This window comes from Panthera onca, chromosome B2, assembly GCF_046562875.1.
Source record: "Panthera onca isolate mPanOnc1 chromosome B2, mPanOnc1 haplotype 2, whole genome shotgun sequence".
NCBI lineage: Eukaryota > Metazoa > Chordata > Mammalia > Carnivora > Felidae > Panthera > Panthera onca.
The window spans coordinates 131,426,114-131,447,231 of record NC_138343.1 but is presented as its reverse complement, the minus strand read 5'-3'; the positions used below and the strand labels follow the sequence as shown (position 1 = coordinate 131,447,231).

At 39.7% G+C, this 21,118-nt stretch overlaps 1 long non-coding RNA gene across 2 annotated transcripts; it reads left to right on the top strand.

Moving 5' to 3' along the window:
- The first annotated feature begins 61 nt into the window (after positions 1-61).
- Positions 62-19,316, top strand: LOC144616430 (uncharacterized). Of its 2 annotated transcripts, XR_013555789.1 has the most exons (5): positions 62-807; positions 1,700-1,803; positions 1,947-2,047; positions 2,268-2,390; positions 16,961-19,316. It is a non-coding gene; the product is annotated as an uncharacterized LOC144616430 (long non-coding RNA). The 2 variants fall into 2 exon arrangements; XR_013555790.1 differs by lacking the exon at positions 1,947-2,047.
- The last annotated feature ends 1,802 nt before the right edge of the window (positions 19,317-21,118 follow it).

Genomic DNA, 21,118 nt, shown 5'->3' with positions numbered 1-21,118 from the left:
CACAGGACCCGGAACCTGCCGCGGCGGCAGCCGAGCGGGGCGGGGAAAGGGCCGGGGACTGGCCGGCGGGGGAGGACCCGGAGGGGAGGCCGCTTCCCTCCGCCGCCTGCGCTCTGGGCGGGCGGCCGGGCGGGAGCCGGGAACTTCCTTTCCCGGGGCGTCCCCTCCTCGCAGGGGCGCGCGGAGCCCGGCCGCCCCCTGCTGGCCCTGGGCGGTTCGAGGTGGGCCTGAAAAAGTGCGGAGGCCACGGAGCCGGCTCGCGAACGCCCGGGTCGGGGCGCGCAGGCGCGGGGGTAGTGGTCCGGGGGCGCGGCTCTGGCCGGGGGTTAAACCTCCTTCCAGCCTCTGCCCCCAGAGGGTTTAACACCTGGAGTTCCCGCCTGCGATTTCTCTCTTGCGGCCCCTTGGGAAAGGGAATGGCAGATTGACTCTGAACTTGGCAAAGGACTTATAACGCTTTAGTATTTAAATGAAGGAGTGGGTCTGAAGAAGACCGAGGATCTGTAAAACAATCTTATTTAAGCCTTCAGCTACCAGAGGCTGTGACATAAACCCCAGGAATTGATTGAGAAGTAATAGGTAGTTTTGAGGGCTTTTATTTAAAGAACAAAGATAGGAAGCTTTGCCTTGCTGTGTTTATAAAAGCGAGGGAAGCCCCCCACCCGTAATATTTAGAAACACCTGGAGCCGACAATGCTCTGGCAGCGTCCTGAAATAAACTAAAGAAGCTGTTCACTCTGCTATAATCTGACAATCTTTGAAAAATGTTTTTCAGAGGTGGAGGCGTCTTAAAATTTAGACATCAAGGTGGGAGTAAAACCTTTACTAAAATAGCTATTGAAAAAAGCATGGATATGTCTTTAAACAAGTTTTATGGCCTGCCAGCATATGGCTTGTATGTTCACCCAACTAGAGAGTCCTTTCAATATGTCTCCAGCTTGAGGAAAGAGGAAATCCTCTATTTATTGCCATAAGTGCAGCATATTGTTCCATACATACATATCGCCATAGATTTTTACAGGTTCCTCCTTCTCTAACTCTCTTAGGTTCCCACTGACATTAGAAATAGAATTGTGGTGCTAAAACTCATAGGCGGCAAATGGCTTAAAGTTAAAAATGGTCACAGCTAAAAGCAGGAAAATGGCTCGAATCCAGTGCTTCTCAAACTTGAGTGTTAAGAGTTTGTTAAGACAAATGGCTATGCCTACCCCCAGAGGGGTTCTGGTCCCCCAGAACTGGGGTGCAGTCAGCTAATTTGCATTCGAACAAGTTCCCGGGTGATGCTGACGCCTTAAGTGTAGGAGCACAGTGGTTTAGATCGGTGCATGCCTCTCAAACTTAAAAGTGCATATGAATCATCTAGGATCTTAGGAAAGCTGATTCTGATTGAGTACATGTGGGGTGGGGGCCGAAATTCAGAATTTCAAATAAGTTCCCAGGTGATGTGAATGGTTTGAGTGGACCACACTTTGGTTAGCAGGATTTAGATGAGAATTTAGTCGTTAGCACACTTGCTCTGCATTCCTGAAGTTATAGACTACATGTAATCCCCGACATTTGTATGTTGAAATCCTAACCCCCAAAATAATGGTGTTAGGAGGTGGACCGAAGGTGATTTGGTCATGCAGGTAGAGCTCTCATGAATGAGATCATGCCCTTATGAAAGGGGCTTCAGAAAGCTCTCTCCCCTTCCACCCAGTGAGGACACAGAAAGAAAACACAGGCCTGTAACCCAGGAAGTGGATTTCACCGGAAACTGAATCTGCTGACACCTTGAACTTGGACTTCTCAGATTCCAGAACGGTGAGAAATGTTTGTTGTTTAAGCCACTCACTCTAGGTTAATGTTGCAGTAATTATGATAGTAATTTGTTGTATCAGCCCAGACTAAGACATCTAGGGAGCTAGCTAGTGAGCTTACTCAGACATTCTGGCTTAATCTTTCAGAAGGAGAGCCCAGGAAGCTATATTTAAAAACAAACAAACAAAATGAGATGAGCGTGGCATGCACTTGACTTGCAGAACTACTGACTTAAAAATAATACCAGGTAATGTAAATAAGTGCTGAATAACATCCGCTCATGCAACCCCAAACTGGAAAAGGCTGAGAGTTGGGTTGGGCAAATGGAGAAGTCTTCAGAATCCTGGGCTGGTATTTCAGTGTGGAAGCAAGTGTTTTTCATCTATCAAATGAAAAGAAAATAATACGAGTAATCTGAGACTTGTGACTGAATAAATGACTCTTTAACATTTCCATTTGCTACACAGAGGAATGGCCTGCTTGGAAAATCCCCCAGTGATGCTTTCACACGTTCATCGTACCTTTCATACTTACTACGCTCTTTATCTGGAATATGTTCCAAACCATTACCTCATCCAAGACTCTCCCAGGTAAACTCCTCCTCATCATTCAAATGCTGGGTCAGCGGATTACCTGCTCTTTTCACTCCGAATTTCCCTGGCAGATTTACACATTCGTTTATTTAGAAATGCTTTTTATATAGAAAGCTTATGATCGTGCCAAGAAATGTTCTAGATACTCCAAGTACAACAGTGAGTAGAATGGACAAGATTCTTACTCTCAAGGACTTTATATTGTAGTGGAAGCTAGGTAGAATATTAAAAAGCAATCAAATGAGATAATTTCAGATAGATGCAGATTTTACAAAGAAAACTAGAGAAAAATGCCATGTAGTGAGTGATCATTGAATGAAGAATAAAAGCTACACTAATTAGCAGGACTGTTCTAAAGGAAATATTGAAAGTAGATATCAAGTGTCATTTGTTTCCCCCGCACAAATAACCAACTGATGCAGAAATATTCACCTCCTTGGTCTTAATTCAAGTGCTCCTATGAGAATGGGTCTGTTCTGGGTTCCCGGGTGGCTCAGTGGGTTAAGCATCTGACTCTTGGTTTGGGTTCAGCTCATGATCTCACAGTTTGTGAGTTCTAGCCCCACGTGTGGCTCTGTGCTGACATCACGGAGCCTGCTTGGGATCCTCTCTCTCCCTCTCACTCTCTGCCCTTCCTCTGCCCTCTCTCTCTCAAAATAAACAAATAAACATTAAAAAGAAAAGAAAGAAAAGGTCTGTTTTCACTCTCTCCTTCCACCAGTCTATGTGTCTATACTTGGACCCATTCTTATGTGTGTTAACTACTATAGCTTTATTATAAATCTTTTCAGGCAAGTCAAATCCTCTCATTTTGTAATTCTTTTTCAAGTTTGCTATAGCCATTCTTGTTCCTTTACATTTCCAGATAAATCTTAGCATTGACGTCGCAGTTTTCACAAACACACCTGCTGAGACTTTTATTGGAATTACATTGAATTCATAGATTAATTTAAGAAGAATTGAAAATACTCAGTCTTCAAAAATATTGATGTGGTATATCTAGCATTAATGTATGTCTTAATATCTTACAATAATATGTCAAGTTCTTGAATTGTTTATAGTTGGTTTATAACAATGAAAATAAAACATTTGTGGAGAATGAATTTAGCTTCAATGACTATGATAATTCTAAAAATTAACTTACAGAGTTGGCATTTTTTTTTAATTTTTTTTAATGTTTTTATTTATTTTTGCAACAGAGAGAGACAGAGCATGAGCAGGGGAGGGACAGAGAGAGAGGGAGACACAGAATCGGAAGCAGGCTCCAGGCTCTGAGCTGTCAGCACAGAGCCCGATGCGGGGCTTGAACCCACAGACTGTGAGATCATGACCTGAGCCGAAGTCGGATGCTTAACCGACTGAGCCACCCAGGCGCCCCACAGAGTTGGCATTTTTTTAATGTATAGAAACATATTGTTTTTTTCTGACTTTCCAACTCTTATATATTTTATTCCTTTTTCATATTTCAATTCACAGGCTAGGGCTTCCAATATGATTTTGAATAAAAATGGAGATAGTAGGCAACCCAGTTTTTGAGAGAAAGTTTTCAGCATATCCCCATTAATTTAGTTTAATGGGCTTTTTGCTTTAGAATAGTATTATATTTACAAAAAAGTTCAACGATAGTACAGAGAGTTCCTATATACCTCATATCTGGTTTCCCTTGTTGCAAATATATTAGTTATGGTACGCTTGCCACAATTAATGAACCAACATTTATACAACTAATAAAGTCCCTGCTTTATTCAGATGTCCTAGTTTTGACCTAATGCCCTTTTTCTGTTCTGGGATCCCAGCCAGGGTACCACATTGCACGTAGCCTTCTTCAGCTTTGACAGTTTCTCAGACTTTCCATGTTTCTAATGGCCTCGATTGACAATTTTGAGGAGTCCTGGCTAGGTATTTTGTCGACTGTGCCTCAGTTGGGCTTCTCTGACATGTTCCTCATGATAACAGTTATGGGTCTGGGGAGGAAGACCACAGAGAAGTGCCACTCTCATGTCACGTCAAGGGTATATACAATCAACGTGTCAACGCTGTCGATGTTGACCTAGACCACTTGGCTGAGGTAACATGTCAAATTTCTCCACTCTAAGGCTGTTTGTTCCCCACCCCCTCCCTTTCCATAGTGTTCTTTTTGGAATGAAATCACTGTGAACAGCCAGCACTTAGGGAGTGGGGAGTTCCGTGCCACAGCCTTTAGGGTACAATCGCTACATAAATCCTTTGGAATTCTTCTACATGGTAGATTTGTCTCTTCTCTCTCATTTATTGATTCAGTCATTTCTTTTTTTTTTTTTTTAACGTTTATTTATTTTTGAGACGGAGACAGAGTGCGAGTGGGAGAGGAGCATAGAGAGAGGGAGACAGAATCTGAAACAGGTTCTGGGCTCTGAGCTGTCAGCACAAAGCCCGATGCTGGGCTCAAACCCACGAACCATGAGATCATGACCTGAGCCGAAGTCAGATGCTCAACCGACTGAGCCGCAGTGCCCTTATTCAATTATTTCTTTATATCAGTTTATCTGGATTGGTATTAGGATAATTCTGAATTTATAGGAAGGGATAGGAAGTGTTCCTTCTGCTGCTATTTTCTGTAAAAGATTGTGAAGACCTTGCATTATTTTTTCTTTAAACATTTAGTGGAATTCACCAGTGAAATTACATAGGTCTGGTGCTCTATTTTTTGGAAGTTTATGAACTATTGATTCAATTTCTTTAATATATAGACATATATTCAAGTTATCCAATTATCCCTGTGAGGGTTGGTATAAGGAAATGGTCCATTTAATTTAAGCTATCAAATTTGTAGCCATAAAGTTGTTTATAATATTCTTTTCTTATTCTTTTCACGGGCTCTGTAGTGATAGTGATGACTCCTTTTTCATTTTGCATATTAGCCATTTGTCTACTTTTTCCTTGGTTAATGAGGCTCTATGTATGGATTTTGTTGTTTGTTCGTTTTAAGAAAACAACTTGGTTTTATTAACTTTTCCCCTTTGATTTCATTGTTTTCCACTATAATTTTTATTATTAAGTTTTTCTATTTACCTTAGGCTTCATTTACTTTACCTAGCTTGCTGAGGTAGAAGATTAGGTTTTATTTTTTTTGATTATTATTTTTTTATTTTTTTAATATATGAAATTTATTGTCAAATTGGTTTCCATACAACACCCAGTGCTCTTCCCAAAAGGTGCCCTCCTCAATACCCATCACCCACCCTCCCCTCCCTCCCACCCCCCCATCAACCCTCAGTTTGTTCTCAGTCTTTAAGAGTCTCTTATGCTTTGGCTCTCTCCCACTCTAACCTCTTTTTTTTTTTTTTCCCTTGCCCTCCCCCATGGGTTTCTGTTAAGTTTCTCAGGATCCACATCAGAGTGAACACATATGGTATCTGTCTTTCTCTGTATGACTTATTTCACTTAGCATAACACTCTCCAGTTCCATCCACGTTGCTACAAAGGGCCATGTTTCATTCTTTCTCATTGCCATGTAGTATTCCCTTGTGTATATAAACCACAATTTCTTTATCCATTCATCAGTTGATGGACATTTAGGCTCTTTCCATAATTTGGCTATTGTTGAGAGTGTTACTATAAACATTGGGGTACAAGTGCCCCTATGCATCAGTACTCCTGTATCCCTTGGGTAAATTCCTAGCAGTGCTACTGCTGGGTCATAGGGTAGGTCTATTTTTAATTTTTTGAGGAACCTCCACACTGTTTTCCAGAGCAGCTGCACCAGTTTGCATTTCCACCAACAGTGCAAGAGGGTTCCCGTTTCTCCACATCCTCTCCAGCATCTATAGTCTCCTGATTTGTTCATTTTGGCCACTCTGACTGGCGTGAGGTGATATCTGAGTGTGGTTTTGATTTGTATTTCCCTGATGAGGAGCGACGTTGAGCATCTTTTCATGTGCCTGTTGGCCATCCAGATGTCTTCTCTAGAGAAGTGTCTCTTCATGTTTTCTGCCCATTTTTATTCTGCCCATTTCTTCACTGGATTATTTGTTTTTCGGGTGTGGAGTTTGGTGAGCTCTTTATAGATTTTGGATACTAGCCCTTTGTCTGATATGTCATTTGCAAATATCTTTTCCCATTCCGTTGGTTGCCTTTTAGTTTTGTTGATTGTTTCCTTTGTTGTGCAGAAGCTTTTTAAGAAGATTAGGTTTTAGAACTTTCTTCTTTTCAAACATGAATTTAGTGCTATACATTTACTTCTAAGCCCGCCTTTCATTGCATTCCATAGTTTGATAAACTGGAGTTTCTTTAATTTAGTTCAAAGTAAATTTTAAGTTTATCTTGATACTCCTTTGACCCATGTATTATTAGAAATTATGTTAATTTCCAAATATTTTGGGATTTCCCAGCTATCTTTATGTTACTGGTTTCTAGTTTAATCCTACTGTAGTCCGAGGACGTAACTGAGTGATTTCTATTCAATACGGCAGCCACTGGCCACATGTAGCAACTTATATTTCAATTAATTAAAGTTAAAGTTTGAAAGTATTCCCTCAGTCACTAGCTATACTTCCAGGGCTCAACAGCCACGTGTGTTTAATGGCTATGGTAACAGTTTGACGTAGATAAAGATCATTTCTATCACTGCAGCAATTCCCCCCCCCCCCTTTTACAGAGATAAAGTTAACATATAACATTGTGGCATCTGAGCCTCCAGTTAAAACAAAAATAGGCAAAAAAAAAAAAAAAAAACATATAACATTGTGTAGGTTTAAGATATATGACGTGCTGAGCTGATAAACTTATATATTGAAAAAGGATTACTTCTGTAGCATTAGGAAACATCTCCATCACTTCACATAATTACCATTTCTTTTTCTGTGGTGAGAACATTCAGGATTTACTCTCTTAGCAACTTGCAAGTATATAATACAGAATTGTTAATGATAGTCATCATGCAGTGCATTAGATCCCCAGGACTTATTCTTCTTATAGCTGGGAGTTTATACCTTTTGAGTTTATACCTTTATACTCCCTCATAACTACTATTCTACTCTGTTTCTAGGAGTTTGGCTTTTTTAGAATTCACATATAAACGATACCAAGCAGTATTTGTCTTTTCCTGCCTGACTTATTTCACTTAACATAATGCCCCCAAGATCCAACCATATGGTCGCAAATGGCAAGATTTCCTTCTTTCTCATGGCTGAATGTGTGTGTGTGTGTGTGTGTGTGTGTGCGTGCGACATTATCTTTATCCAATCATCCATTGATGGACACTTAGATTATGTCCACATTTTGGCTATTCTGAATAATACTACAATAAATGTAGGTATTTCTTTTCATTTCCTTTAGAAATATTCCCTGAAACGGAATTGCTAGATCATATGGTAGTTCTATTTCAGACAATACCATTATAGAACATGACAAAAGAGGATATCTTTATGATTTCAGGATGTTAGGATTTTTTAAACAATAACAAAACTGACAGTTATAAAGGAAATTATGCTAAGTTAAACTACATAACATTTAAATTTTTCTCTTAAATAAGCCAGTAAGAGAGTAAAATGTAAGTTAACAGAGTAGGGAAATATATTTACTACACAATAAAAACAAAAAACTCAAATTGGAAATATGTAAATAATTTATAAAACTCATTAAGAACATACATATGACAAAATAGAAGAATGGGAGAACAAGACTTGTAAAGATACTTCATAAAAACAGGCTCCAAATAGGGGTGCCTGGGTGGCTTGATTGGGTGAGTTTCTCACTCTTGATTTCTGCTCAGGTCATGATCTCACAGTTTGTGAGATTGAGCCCTGCATCTGGCTCTGTGCTGATAGCGAGGGGCCTGCTTGGGATTCTTGCTCTCCCTCTCTCTGCCTCTCCCCTTCCCCTGCCCCTTCATGTGCTGCTCATGCTTTCTTTCTCTTTCAAAATAAATAAACAAAAACAAAGAGGATCCAAATAGCCAACAAACATATGCAAATGTGATCAGTCTCATCAGTCAGCAGGGAAGTGATCATTTAGACCACAAATCAATCTTTTCACACTTCATAGATTGGCTCAAATTAAAAAGTGTCGGGGCACCTGGGTGGCTCAGTCAGTTAAGCATCCAACTTCAGCTCAGGTCATGATCTCATGGTTCATGGGTTCAAGCCCCGCATCAGGCTCTTTGCTGACAGCTTGGAATCTGGAGCCTGCTTCCGATTCTGTGTCTTCCTCTCTCTGCTCCTCCCCTGCTTGTTCTCTCTCTCTCTCTCTCTCTCTCTCTCTCTGTCTCTGTCTCTCTCAAAAATAAATAAACATTTAAAAAAAAGCACTGATAGTACCAATTGTTGGCAAAACTATAGAGGCCCCAGAGCTCACATGTATTGCAGTTGGGAGTGAAAACTTGTACAACTATATGGAGAAGTTTTTTGCTTGTTTTTTTTTTTAAGTCCATTTATTTATTTTTGAGAGAGAGAGAGAAAGCAAGCAGGGCAGAGAGAGAGAGAGAGAAAGAGAAAGAGAAAGAGAGAGAGAGAGAGAGAAAGAGAAAGAGAAAGAGAAAGAGAAAGAGAAAGAGAAAGAGAAAGAGAGAGGGGATCCCCAGCAAACTCCACCTTGTGAGTGCACAGTGCAATTCAGGGCTCAAACTCAGGGACCAGGAGATCATGACCTAAGCCCAAATCAAGAGTCACTGAACCGACTGAGCCATCCAGGCACCTCCATATGGAGAACTTTCATCCGCTGAAGTAAAGGTACACATTTCTACTGCTAGGTACGCACTTGTGTGCACTGAAAAAACATGCAATAAGTTTTCTGATATCATCCTATGTTAAGCAACAACAGATTAGAGAAATACATTTTTGTGTAGTTATGCAATGAACGATACAGCAGCAGTGAAAATGATCACCTATCAATCTGTTCTGCAGCATGGACTGACCTCACAGACAGGTTGAGGAAAGGAAACCAGACTCAATCTAGTTCGTGTGGTCTGGTTCCACTTCTATAAAATAGTAAGACTAAACAATAAGATTAGCATTCAGGATAGTGTTTATTATTTGGCGAAAAGAAAGGGTGGAGTATTCAGAAGGAACATTCTAGGTTTTGGCAGTGTTTGATTTTTTAAAATCTAGAATCTAAATCCTAGATGATAGCTGTGGTGGAATTGTTTAGTGATAATTCATCCAATTCTACACTTTTCACTAGTGTAATTTTTTCTTTGTAAATCAAAACACTATTGAAAGTTTATTTAAAAAAATTAATGTGTTTTTTTAAAGAAGCTTATATACGAATGACCAAATGAGATATATGAAAAGCTTCTAAATCAAGAAATAATAGCAGTGAAAAAAATACAAAATAAAATAACAAGATAATATTTCACAATCATCACACTGGTCAAAACTATTATAGTGTGACTAAGTTAAATGCTGGTAGTAATGTGAAGAAATAATCCTTCTTCTAACTGATGATGAGAATGTAAAAATCCTAGAACATTTGTAGAACATTTTGGCAATATCTGGTAAAGTTCTATGTGTACTCATTAGATGTATTAGAAGAGTTCTCTGAAGAAACAGACTCAGTAGGATGTGCATGTGTTATAGGGGCCCACGGCAGGCTGCCCCAAGATGGGCCGCTTTGGCATGAAGATGATTTTGAGTTAAGAAGCAATCAAAACCCAGGAGTTTCAGGAAAAATTCTTTGCCTTTCCCACAATAGCTTAAAAAGAATTTAGATAGAGGACCTGCTCCAAAAAGAGCACTATCACCATAGATAACTACATTATCCTATGAACTAGGTATGGTAGACAGGGAGGGACCTAGCAAGGTCGGTTTTGTTCAAGTTCTGTCTGTCCCATTGTTTCTGAGGGACCCAGTGAACATTTGTTTAACAAGCATTTATTTTTTCATCTTCCTGTGAGTTGCATTCCTTCCCTTTGAAGTTCCAGACCCCTGCCCCACTCTCCTTCATTCAGAATGACATATATATCTCATTTTGCCTGACTGTCTTTGACGGTCTTTGGAATTTCCAGATCTTCGTGGATTCCCCATACATACAAGAGCGAACTTGATTTTCTAATGTCTCATGTCAATTTGATTCTTAGTCTGGCTAGAAGGAACCTGAAGGGGACAGGAAATGTTTGCTTTCTGACAGTGTTTACATAAATATAAAGACACACATATCTCTAATCTCTAATTTGTAGATCTAAAGAGGAATTCCTTTATTTTAAAGAGATGTCTTATACAATGATTATAAACACTAGCAAGTCAGAAATATGCAGGGTAGGCTAGCAGGATAGAGACCAGGAAAGAATTAAGGGTTGCTGCTCAACTCTGAAGGCCAGCTGCTGATGGCAAGTAGGGCTCTTTCTTAAGGTTTTCAACTGCTTGGATGAGGCTCAACTACCTTATGGAGAGTAATCTGCTTTGCTCAAAGTCTACTGACTTCAATGTCCATCTCATCCAAAAAAATACCTTCACAGCAGCATCCGGATATCCGGGTATCGTATCCTAGACGAGCTGACTCATAAAATTAACCATCACACCTATAGGGTGCCGGGTGGATCAGTCAGTTGGGCATCTGACTCTTGATCTCAGGATCTTGAGTTCAAGTCCCGTGTTGGGCTCTGCGCTGGGTGTGAAGCCTACCTACCTACCTAAGTACATACATACATACATAAAAAATTAACCTATCACACCTAATAACCCAACATCAGTGCTAAAAACATAAAACAAAACCCAATCTTTTACAAATATTCACAAGGAGTCATGGGCAAAAATATTGCATCATTCAGTGTAATCGGAAAGGCAGGAACAAGAAGAATGAGTAAATAAGCTATGATTTATTAATTTTTTGTAACATTTTTAAAGTATATTTATTTTGAAAGAGAGAGAGGAAGCGAGAGAGGGAGAGAGTGAATCCCAAGCAGGCTCTGCACTGACAGCAGTGCTCCAACTCAGGAACCATGAGATCGTGACCTGAGCTAAAACCAAGAGTTGGGTGATCAACACACTGAGCCACTCAGGCACCCCAGCTATGATTTATTTAGATAGCGGGGTAACATACAGGAGATAAAGGTAAGCGAAATACTACATGGATATGTAGAGATAGCTTAAAAATACAAGGTTGAGTGAAAAAACTAGGTTTCGAAATTATTTTTATGGGTACGGAGAACAATTTGCAGTTGCCTTTGGTTTCCCTCTTACTTTGTGAGCTTCTTTTCCTTCCTCTCACCTCCCCTTTCTCCTCCCAGTGTTTCCTTTACTTCCCAAATAAGCTACTTACATTTGAAACATTATCTTTGAGTCAGCTTCTGAGGAAATCCAAACAAAGGCATGCAGTACATATAATTCAAACATGCAGTAAAAAAATACTGCATGCGTACAAAGGTACTTTATGGAAACTTCAATCCTTCAAAGGGATCTTGTGTTTTACTATAAAAGTAATGTCTCATTTCACTTTTTCTGCCTTATGTTTCTGCTTTATGTCCTCCAAGCTCTCAAAAAGACCTATAAAATCTCTAGTAAGATTGTCACGTATGTTAGGTAAACTATTAGGCTGTTGGCTGTATTATTTTCCATGAAGCTATTCCTCCTAAAGCCTTTCATTGTCTTTCTCTAATTGGGACTGAAATCTTGGGCTGGCTGCACAGCTGTTGTTCTAGAACTTTCTCTTGCCATAATTCTGAATTTTTTTCTTCTAATATGTTGGAGCTCTCACTTCTTTGATCTCAAGTCTACCTCATCTTATTCTCATATTCTTTAATAACTTTCTGGAAAAAAGGTTTTGAAAGTAAATAATTTTGAGTGCTTACATGACTGAAAATACTATTACTTTACCCTCATATTTGATTTAATGTTTGAATAGTTCCATGATTCTAGCTTAGAATCTTTACCTTCTCAATTTTAATTTCAAAAGCATTTGTTTATTGAGTTTTTGCTTTCAGTATTACCTTATTAAGACCAATTCCATGTGGTTGACCGTTTTTCATATGTAGCCTATTTATTTTGTCTGGAAGTTTTAATCCTTCTCTTTATCCATGATATTCTGAAATTTCATCAGATCTTCCTTGGTGTAGATCTGTTTGTATTCATTGGGCTCTTTTATTTTATTTTTTAAAAAAATTTAAATGTTTATTATTTACTTTTGAGAGAGAGACAGAGTGCAAATGGGGGAGGGGCAGAGAGAGGGAGCACAGAATCTAATGCAGATTCCAGGCTCTCAGCTGTCAGAGCAGAGCCTGATGCAGAGCTTGAACTCACAAACCGTGAGATCATGACCTGAGCCCAAGTCCCACGCTTAACCGATTGAGCCAGCCAGGCGTCCCCATTGGGCTCTTTGAATATAGAAATTTATGTCATTCAATCCTGGGAATTTTTCATGTATTGTTTCTTTCCTATGTTCTCCCCTAAAATGTTTTTGGTTCTCTCTTTGTGAAATATCTATTATCTGGCTGTTTAAACTCTTGGATTGAGTCCTGTTTGTTTGTTTTGACTTTTATATTTTTGTCTTATATTATTTTAGTTATTACTGCAATAATGCTGTGTAATAAAATTCTCTAGAGCTCAGTGTCACAAAAAAGCATTTATTTGTTTGTTTGTTTATTGCTCACTGGTCTCTAGTTGACTGGGGCTCTGCAAGGTTTGGCTAGATAGAGTCACTTGGGCTTGGCAGATCAGGGTTATTTGCCATGTGTATTTCTCATCTTCCTTGGACCAGTGGCTTCTCAACAGGCAGATGTTCAAGAAGCCAAATAGAAACTCGTGTGCCACTTAAGACTTTCGTTTAGAAACAGCACACTGTCACTTCTACGTACATCTTTCGGCCTTGTGGTTCTAACTCAACATCAGTAGAGTGGGAGAATATCCTCTACTCTGTGGGGGAAAGGAGGAGATATTTTCTGAAAAATAATCCAACTTCTCACACTTATATTTCATTTTTTAGTGAGGTTATTCTTCCTCAATGATTTCCTATTGATTTTTTTGCAATTATATATGTTACCTCCAAGAATTCTTCTGGTTCTTTATTCTTTTTTTCCAATAGCACCATTTTTTTTCTAATAGCACCATTTTATTTTAAACAAAAAAATATTTTCTCATACCTGCCTGAAAAATTGATCTTTTTTTCTCTATTTTTCTCCCAAATTTTTTCTAAATAGCACCATTTTTTTTCTAATAGCACCATTTTTTTTTCTAATAGCACCATTTTATTTTAAACAAAAAAATATTTTCTCATACCTGCCTGAAAAATTGATCTTTTTTTTTCTCTATTTTTCTCCCAAATTTTTTCTAAATTTTCTACATTTCTCTTGGAGTGTTTTTAATCTTTATTATGTCTCTGGCTTACATATTGGAGGCTATATTTCAATGTCTCCTGATATTTCATTGATTCAAGAGTGAGACACCATCATTAGTGGAATTCTTTGAGCATGAATAGGGATTATTGACTGGTGAGTTTCACCATTGGATGATTGGATGGGAGACCCAGCTACTACTTTGTTGACCCTCTCCAACTCAGCATCTGCAGTGCTTTTCTCTTTGGTTGCTCACATTTTCCAGAAAATAATTTCTCAGTCTCCTTTCTGAGAGCTATAAGCCTCATTGCTAGTTAGAGAGCACAGAAGTCTCCATGTTCAGCCTGCAGATGTTCACCCACCCACCTCGTCACTTTGCCCTTCGTTACACCATGCTTGGTATCCCCTTCCATGTAATTCCTCCTGATAGCAAACCCTATGGATTCTATAGGCAGGTGAATGGTAACATGTTGTACAGACTTGCAGAGAGGATCTCATCAAGTAACTGAACTTTGAAGTGATATTAAACTAACTTTAAACTGCTCAGAGTTTACCTCATTGCCCTCAAAAGAATCTTTACCTGCAGGCTCCTAAGTCTTTCCAGGTCTACCTTCTACATTGCATAGTTTCTCATAAGCATCTCTCTTACAAGTGCCTAGATTTCTGCATTCTCAGCTCTGCTATGTCAATTACCACTTCTGGTATGCTTTCCATTTTCAAAATATTTGTAGCCATTTCTCATTTCCTCTTGTCTCCTTTTTCAGTCTATTTGATTTGGGTTTTTTTAACTTTTTTTTTTTTTAATGTTTGTTTACCTTTGAGACAGGGAGACAGAGCGTGAGTAGGAGAGGGGCAGAGAGATAGAGGGAGATGCAGAATCCAAAGCAGGCTCTAGACTCTGAGCTGTCATCACAGAGCCTGACACAGGGCTCAAACTAAGGAACCATGAGATCATGACCTGAGCCAAAGTCACATGCTTAACTGACTGAGCCACCCAGGCACCACTTAGCTTTTAAATTCATCTGTTGTCATGTTACTGGACTTTTAGGAGCAAATGGAGGTAAATACATGCATTCAATATGCCATGTTTAACCAGAATTCAAACTAAATTGTGTCTCAACCCTGTTTAAAAATCATGAGTGTTTCTGGGGCGCCTGGGTGGCTCAGTTGGTTGAGTGTCCGACTTCAGCTCAGGTCATGATCTCGCGGTTTGTGAGTTCAATCCCCAAGTCCGGCTGTGTGCTGACAGCTCGGAGCCTGGTGCCTGCTTCGGATTCTGTGTCTCGCTCTCTCTCTGCCCCTCTCCTGCTCACGCTCTGTCTCCCTCTGTCTCAAAAATAAAACATTTAAAAAAATCATGAGTGTTTCCACACGAAGTTCAGTTTATAAGATGACATTTGTTGCTTCTCAACATCTCGACTTCCACTCATACTGTCTCTTTTAGTCATTGCAGAAATCCATCCTTTTTTCCTAAGATGCCATGTTCTCTTTTTTCTTGGGGCACTTACTCTGAATTCCCCTTCCCCTTCGTCTCCCTTCCTTTGTCTCGTTCCTAACAGCCTTCAGCTTTCAACTTAAACCACACTTCCTCTTTTCCCTTCTCCCAGTCTAGGAAGGAAGCCCCTTATTTCCTCTGCAATAGCATCCTGTGTTACCCCACTCACTTTGGCACTGCATTATAATGTACATTTAGTACTTTGTGTCTCATTCTGCATTATAAAGTCTAATCAGGGACTTGGGCTTGGTCACTCTAAGAACATCAACATTCAATATCTATGTAGCAGGTACTCATTAAAAATTTGATGAATGAATATCGACTGAGCACTAGACTCTAATCAAAGATCTGAGCTCACATCCTAGTTTCTTCCATTGACTAACTCTGTGATCTTTGAATAGATAAAGAGCATATCTAGCACGGTTAGGTCAATTTCTGCCTCTGCCGTTTCTTATGTGACCTCAGGAGATCATCAACTCTCCAATCTCCGTTTTTGCAGCTCTAAATGGAGCTCAAATATATGCCCTGCTGTCCGCACAAAGTGATATATAGATAATATTCATAAATATGCAGTTCATTTTATCAATGCATAAAATATGCTAAAAATCAATCATGCTTTAAGTGGCTATTGAGTAGCTCGTACTGTGGTCCCTGGCAAGTCCTTTGCTATGCATGTCGAAGTGGATTTTCTGTGTGTCTTTCTGATTAAATTATCAGCCTCTCATTTTTCTTAAGTGTCTATAGTAACATGATATGATTGAGATCAAAAGCACAAAGTGCCCCATTATCAATATAATCTTAAGTAATTAAAAATGTATTAATTTTTAAAGTATCAGACAATTAAATTTCCCAATATTTTTCCATAGGTTATGTATTCCTACTTAACCATTATAATTTTAATTCCATGTTTCATTTTTATATAATTTTCAACAGTTGATGCAGAACAGCTTGGCAAAACATAAATGAAATTCTAGCCAATTTTGACAATTCTCTTCGTGGCCTTCTGTTTTCACATTGTGCAGGATAATCTAATATTCATGAGATCAAAGAGCCAAATACAATGATAACATCTTAGTTTGTAGGAGATTGTATTTTGTGCGGCAGACTTAGTGTGGAGGTCCCACTATTGTGTGGGAGCAGGATATACTTTTAACTATTTCTTCACGGAGCCAATTGACACCATCTTCCAGAAAATGTACAGTAATCAATTTTATGACTAATTCCTATATTGAATTGAAAATCCTCTTTGAATCCACCAAAGGCCATTTTTTAAAGTAAATTTATCTGCTTTTTTTATCTGCAGTACGATTTTCATGTCTAAACTAGTCATTGCAATGTTGATTTGATTGCCCGGAAACGTTAAAAGGAAATAAAAAAGAGAGAAAGAACACTTAACAAATACCTCTTTTCTCAGAGCCATTTAAGAACATCATTTGTGAAGATATATTTACAAATCTTAATGTTTCAAACAAAACCCAAATGTCTTCGTGGGATTGTCTTCATGGTTTGATGGAGATCTTGTTGGAGATAGGACATTTCAACATAGATTATGTCATATTTCTAAACTGTTGAATGTATCTGTTTTGAATATATTTTGAAATGTTCAGTTGGTGCCCCTCAAAGAATAGTAACTTCTTGTTTAGTTCATGTATGTAACACTCTGAGGAAATTGTGTGCAGATACTAGTTCAGAGTCACTACAGACAATGTAAATGTACTTTATTTGAACACTTGCTCTGTAGTAAATATTATTTTGAGTCCTATACATCTATCAACACCTTTAACTGAACATCTCCATAATATGGGTACTTTTACTATTCGTATTTTACAGATGAAGGAATGGGCCTCAGATGTCACAGATAAGAGGTGGTAGGTCCCAGACACAAAGCCGGACAACTGGTTCCAGAGTCCATACTCTTCACTCTGCATTGCTGCCTATTCCAGAACTCAGCAGTTAGTAGCTTCAAGAGCAAGTAGACTATTCGCTATCATCCAGGTATAATAATTTGTCGATTGGAACTGTTTGGCCTCAAGAGGGCAAGCTTTGCAAATTCAATCCGGCTGAATTGACAGAAAAAGTCCTGGAATTCAAGACTAATTTGCCTAGGAGTTTCCTTGAAGCAAAGGCCATGAAGTCTCAGTCAGCAATGTGTTGTCCAATGTATATGGTTATGGCATTTTGAGTCAGTTAGAATATCAAGAAGGTTTCAAGATTTGCTACATATTAATTAAATACATGTTAGTGGTTGAAGGATGATCTATCAACAAAACGACTTAGTCAAAATTTCCAGACTCTGGCCCTTTGAAAACAAAACCGTGAGGCCAGACCCAGCATAGTTGTCATAATTACATAGAGATACTCTGAAAAGCAAGATACTGGGTCAATCATTTCCTTTTCCCATCTCCCACCAATTCTACATTAACGTATTTATTGATTCCATCTTAGGAATTGTTCGGGTTAAATATGAAATGTCAATGCAACCAATACTGTTTTTACTTTCATTAGTGTGGTGGTCAAGTAAGTCTAAGTTAAACTTCATTAACAAAAACCCTCAAACTGCCGTGTCTTAACCTAGAACACGTTTATTTTTTGCTCATGTGGAATCCTATGTGGATCTGGGCGAGGCTCTAGGCAGCTGCCCACCACATGATGATTGGGATCCATGCTGCTTCCATGTGGTGGTGCCATCGCCATATAAACTTCTGCATCTGAAATCGCTACACCAGAGCAAGAGAAGACTGAACAGTCTTGCACCAGCTATTAAATGCTTAACCCTGAAGTGACACACGTATCTTCTGTTTACGGGGCATTGGTGAGTGCTAGTCATGAAAGCCTGTCTACATCCACAGGGTTAGAAAAGTAGAAGTCTACCATATGGCTGGAAGGAGAAGACACCAGAAATTTCTCCCATATGTTAGATTACTGTTTCTAGATTACACAGAGAATAAGCAAACACATTTATATTGTGAAAGACAAGGAGTTATTTCAATAGTTATAAGTGCATTATATAATGATCCCTATTGAAGTATAAAACGCTAAAACTGAGACAATTGTCTAGTGGCAAATATATTACGGGAAGTGTTTTGCCCATTATATGTGCTTAAGCTTGGACCAGTGTTGAACCTTGGTTTATTGACAATTTGAGGTGGAGAATTCTTTGTTGTAGGGGGCTTTTAGCATTCCTGGTCATTATCCACAAGATGCCAGTAACCAAGACCCCTCACCACCCAGATGTGATGACCGGATATGCCTCCAGACATTGCCAAATGTCCTCCAGAGGGCAAAATCACTCAAGGTTGAGAACCACTGGTTTGAAACACCCTCCCTCTAATTGTCGACCCCAAACCTTTGAGTTAACACAGTAACTTATGCTATGCGTATATACTTTGCAATCTATAAAGCACATTACGTGGCTTCATCTCCATTCATACGATAATTAGAAGAGAATGGTATTGTTATATTTAACACAAGGAAACAAGTTGGAAAAGGTGAAATGCTCTGTCCATTTCAGGTGAGTAAATGGCAGGGAGACAACTCATTCTAAAACCTCTCACTCTGGACTCATAAATAGTCATAAGTCTATTGAATACCTTCTGTATGACAGGCACTGTTGTAGCTATAGAGGATACATACATAAAAGGTCCAGTTCCTGCTCTCAGGAGACTCCGAGTCTAGTGGATGAAAGAGGCAAATTAACGTAAAATTACATTGGCGGTAATTAAGTGCTGATAGAAAGGTTTCCAGCGGTTCAGAGGGAGGCACTTCACCCGCAGGAGTCTCAGGCAAGCAGTGGAGATACTGCAGAAGAAAGGAAGGAATGATAGGACGCAAGGGAACAACGAGAATGTTGAATTCCATTTCTGACTCACTGCAGAGAAAAGGAGCTGAAATAGACAGCACTCCTGAGCAGATCAAAAAGAAAGGAAAGCATGATAGTCTGAGCTGTGAAAGGGAAGAATTGTGAAAAAATGCTAATCCCCAAACCTGCAGGCAGGTGTTGTCTGAACAGTTGCCAGAGACACTAACACCCAGCACATCACAGCTGTTCTGTTTGTTGATTCAAATGAATCCCATTGAGCATTACAGAAAAGCATTAAAAATTAAAAAAAAAAAAAAAAGCTCAAACTCTATATCTTTGAAGTATAAGAAAAGTAAATGAGCAAGAATAGTTAAAAGAAGGGATCTCGCGTATAGATGACAGACACTATAATTTCTAGAAAGTGTGACCTGCTGGAAGCTCAGCGGACAGTTCATTTACCCAAGGGTTGAACTGCGGTCACTTGGAACAAACTCGTCTTGCCTTTCGTGTTGACTATGTCCTGATATTTAAATATTTCACTCAGTTTGCAGCTTGAGAAAGATTTCAAAACTGTGGCGATTCATTAGCTAAGGGTGACTATCTGTCAATGCGTAATTTAACAATGTGGTCAATTACATGACGGCACACTACCTCAAGTGTACCAGACGGGCCGTGCACTTTAAACTCTCACTTGGGATCCTGGGGATTGTTATTGAGTAAAACGTGTTTTAGGTTCCTTGTTTGAAAACCAGAGAGGGTACAAGGCTATTTTCCCACACAGGAGCATCTAGGTCCTCCGTGCTCTTTTCAGTATGAATCCGTTCACTTCTCTCTTACCCTTTACCCATATTGCTGTGTTCCTTAGGTCACCTGCCTTCACAACTAGCAAAGAGTGACTCATTCCTTTTCCTGTGCCACTATTATCTCACCATGTCAGGCTCACTTTACCCTCTGGGCAGGTCCTGCCTGCCTCTTGTTTGAAATCCCACCTCTTTTCCTGATCTTGGGCATTAAAATTAGTCCTCACTTTCTGCATTTGGCTCTTTCTGCATGGGTCACTGTTGGCAGCTCTAAGCAGGACCTTGTGTTGGTGGAGGGCAAGAATTCCTCACTCAGACTCACCCCCACCCAATCTCCCCGGGTGCTCCCTGCAAGGAAAAACTGACAGTGGGAGGGACAGCTTCTGTAAACTCGCTTTGATAAAACCTTGGCAAGAGTAAAAATTGGAGAGATCTATGGGCAGGGAGTAGTGTAAAGAGAGGTGGAGCATCATGGGAAAGAGCTCAGGGAGGAAGTTTCAGTGTCTTTGTGACTTGGGTAGGGAGGGGTGAAGGTGTGCAGTGCAGGAGGGACAGCCTCCTCTGGGCTGAATCCCCCAGAGGTTCATCCGTGGGTGCCTGGGAAGTCACTGGAAGACAGGTTCCCTCTGCATCCAGAGAAGGGAAACCCCGGGGCTACTGAAAAGGAGTCAGCGATGAAGGAGCTACAGCTTACAGACATAGGATCCGAAAAACATGCTTTTCTAAGAGGTGCAAAGTGGGAAGAGAGCACAGGAAGTGGCATCAGGAGCAGTAAAAATAATCTAGGAAAGCAAAGGGGGCTTGCTGAGCAATGGGGAGTCTGGCATAACTCTTTTAGTGTCTAAAAGGTTTATCACAGTGTCCTCGTTAGGGGCAGAGCCCAGGGCAGAGATCTCAGTTCTGCCGCGTCTAGCCATGCTATCTTGGGAAACGTACTTACATTCTCTAAGCCTCTTTAAGTCATTCCCACAGAAGTTTTGTGAGCATCTAATGAAATGAAACACATGCAATTGTGTGATGCCTGGCACGGGGGAGTTTTCAGTAATTGACCAGCTCCTCCTGTCTGTCAGAATGATGGGGCAGGGGGTGCCGATGGCTGTGGGGTGAAGCTGGGACAGCTTGAGTAGTAGATAAAAGCCCAGACTTTGAGTCAGACAAAACTAGATTCAAGTCTAGTTTTAGACCCAGACTAGATTCAGACCTGCCCCTTGCAAGCATGCTGTCTTGATCACTCTAGGTAACCTTTATGACCTTCAGTTTTCTCATCTTTAAATGAGGCTTAATAAAATATATTTCAAAGAGATAAGGACTAAAGTGAGGATTAGCCATAATGTATTAGACATACACACACACACACACACACACACACACAGTTTCTGGCATAGACTA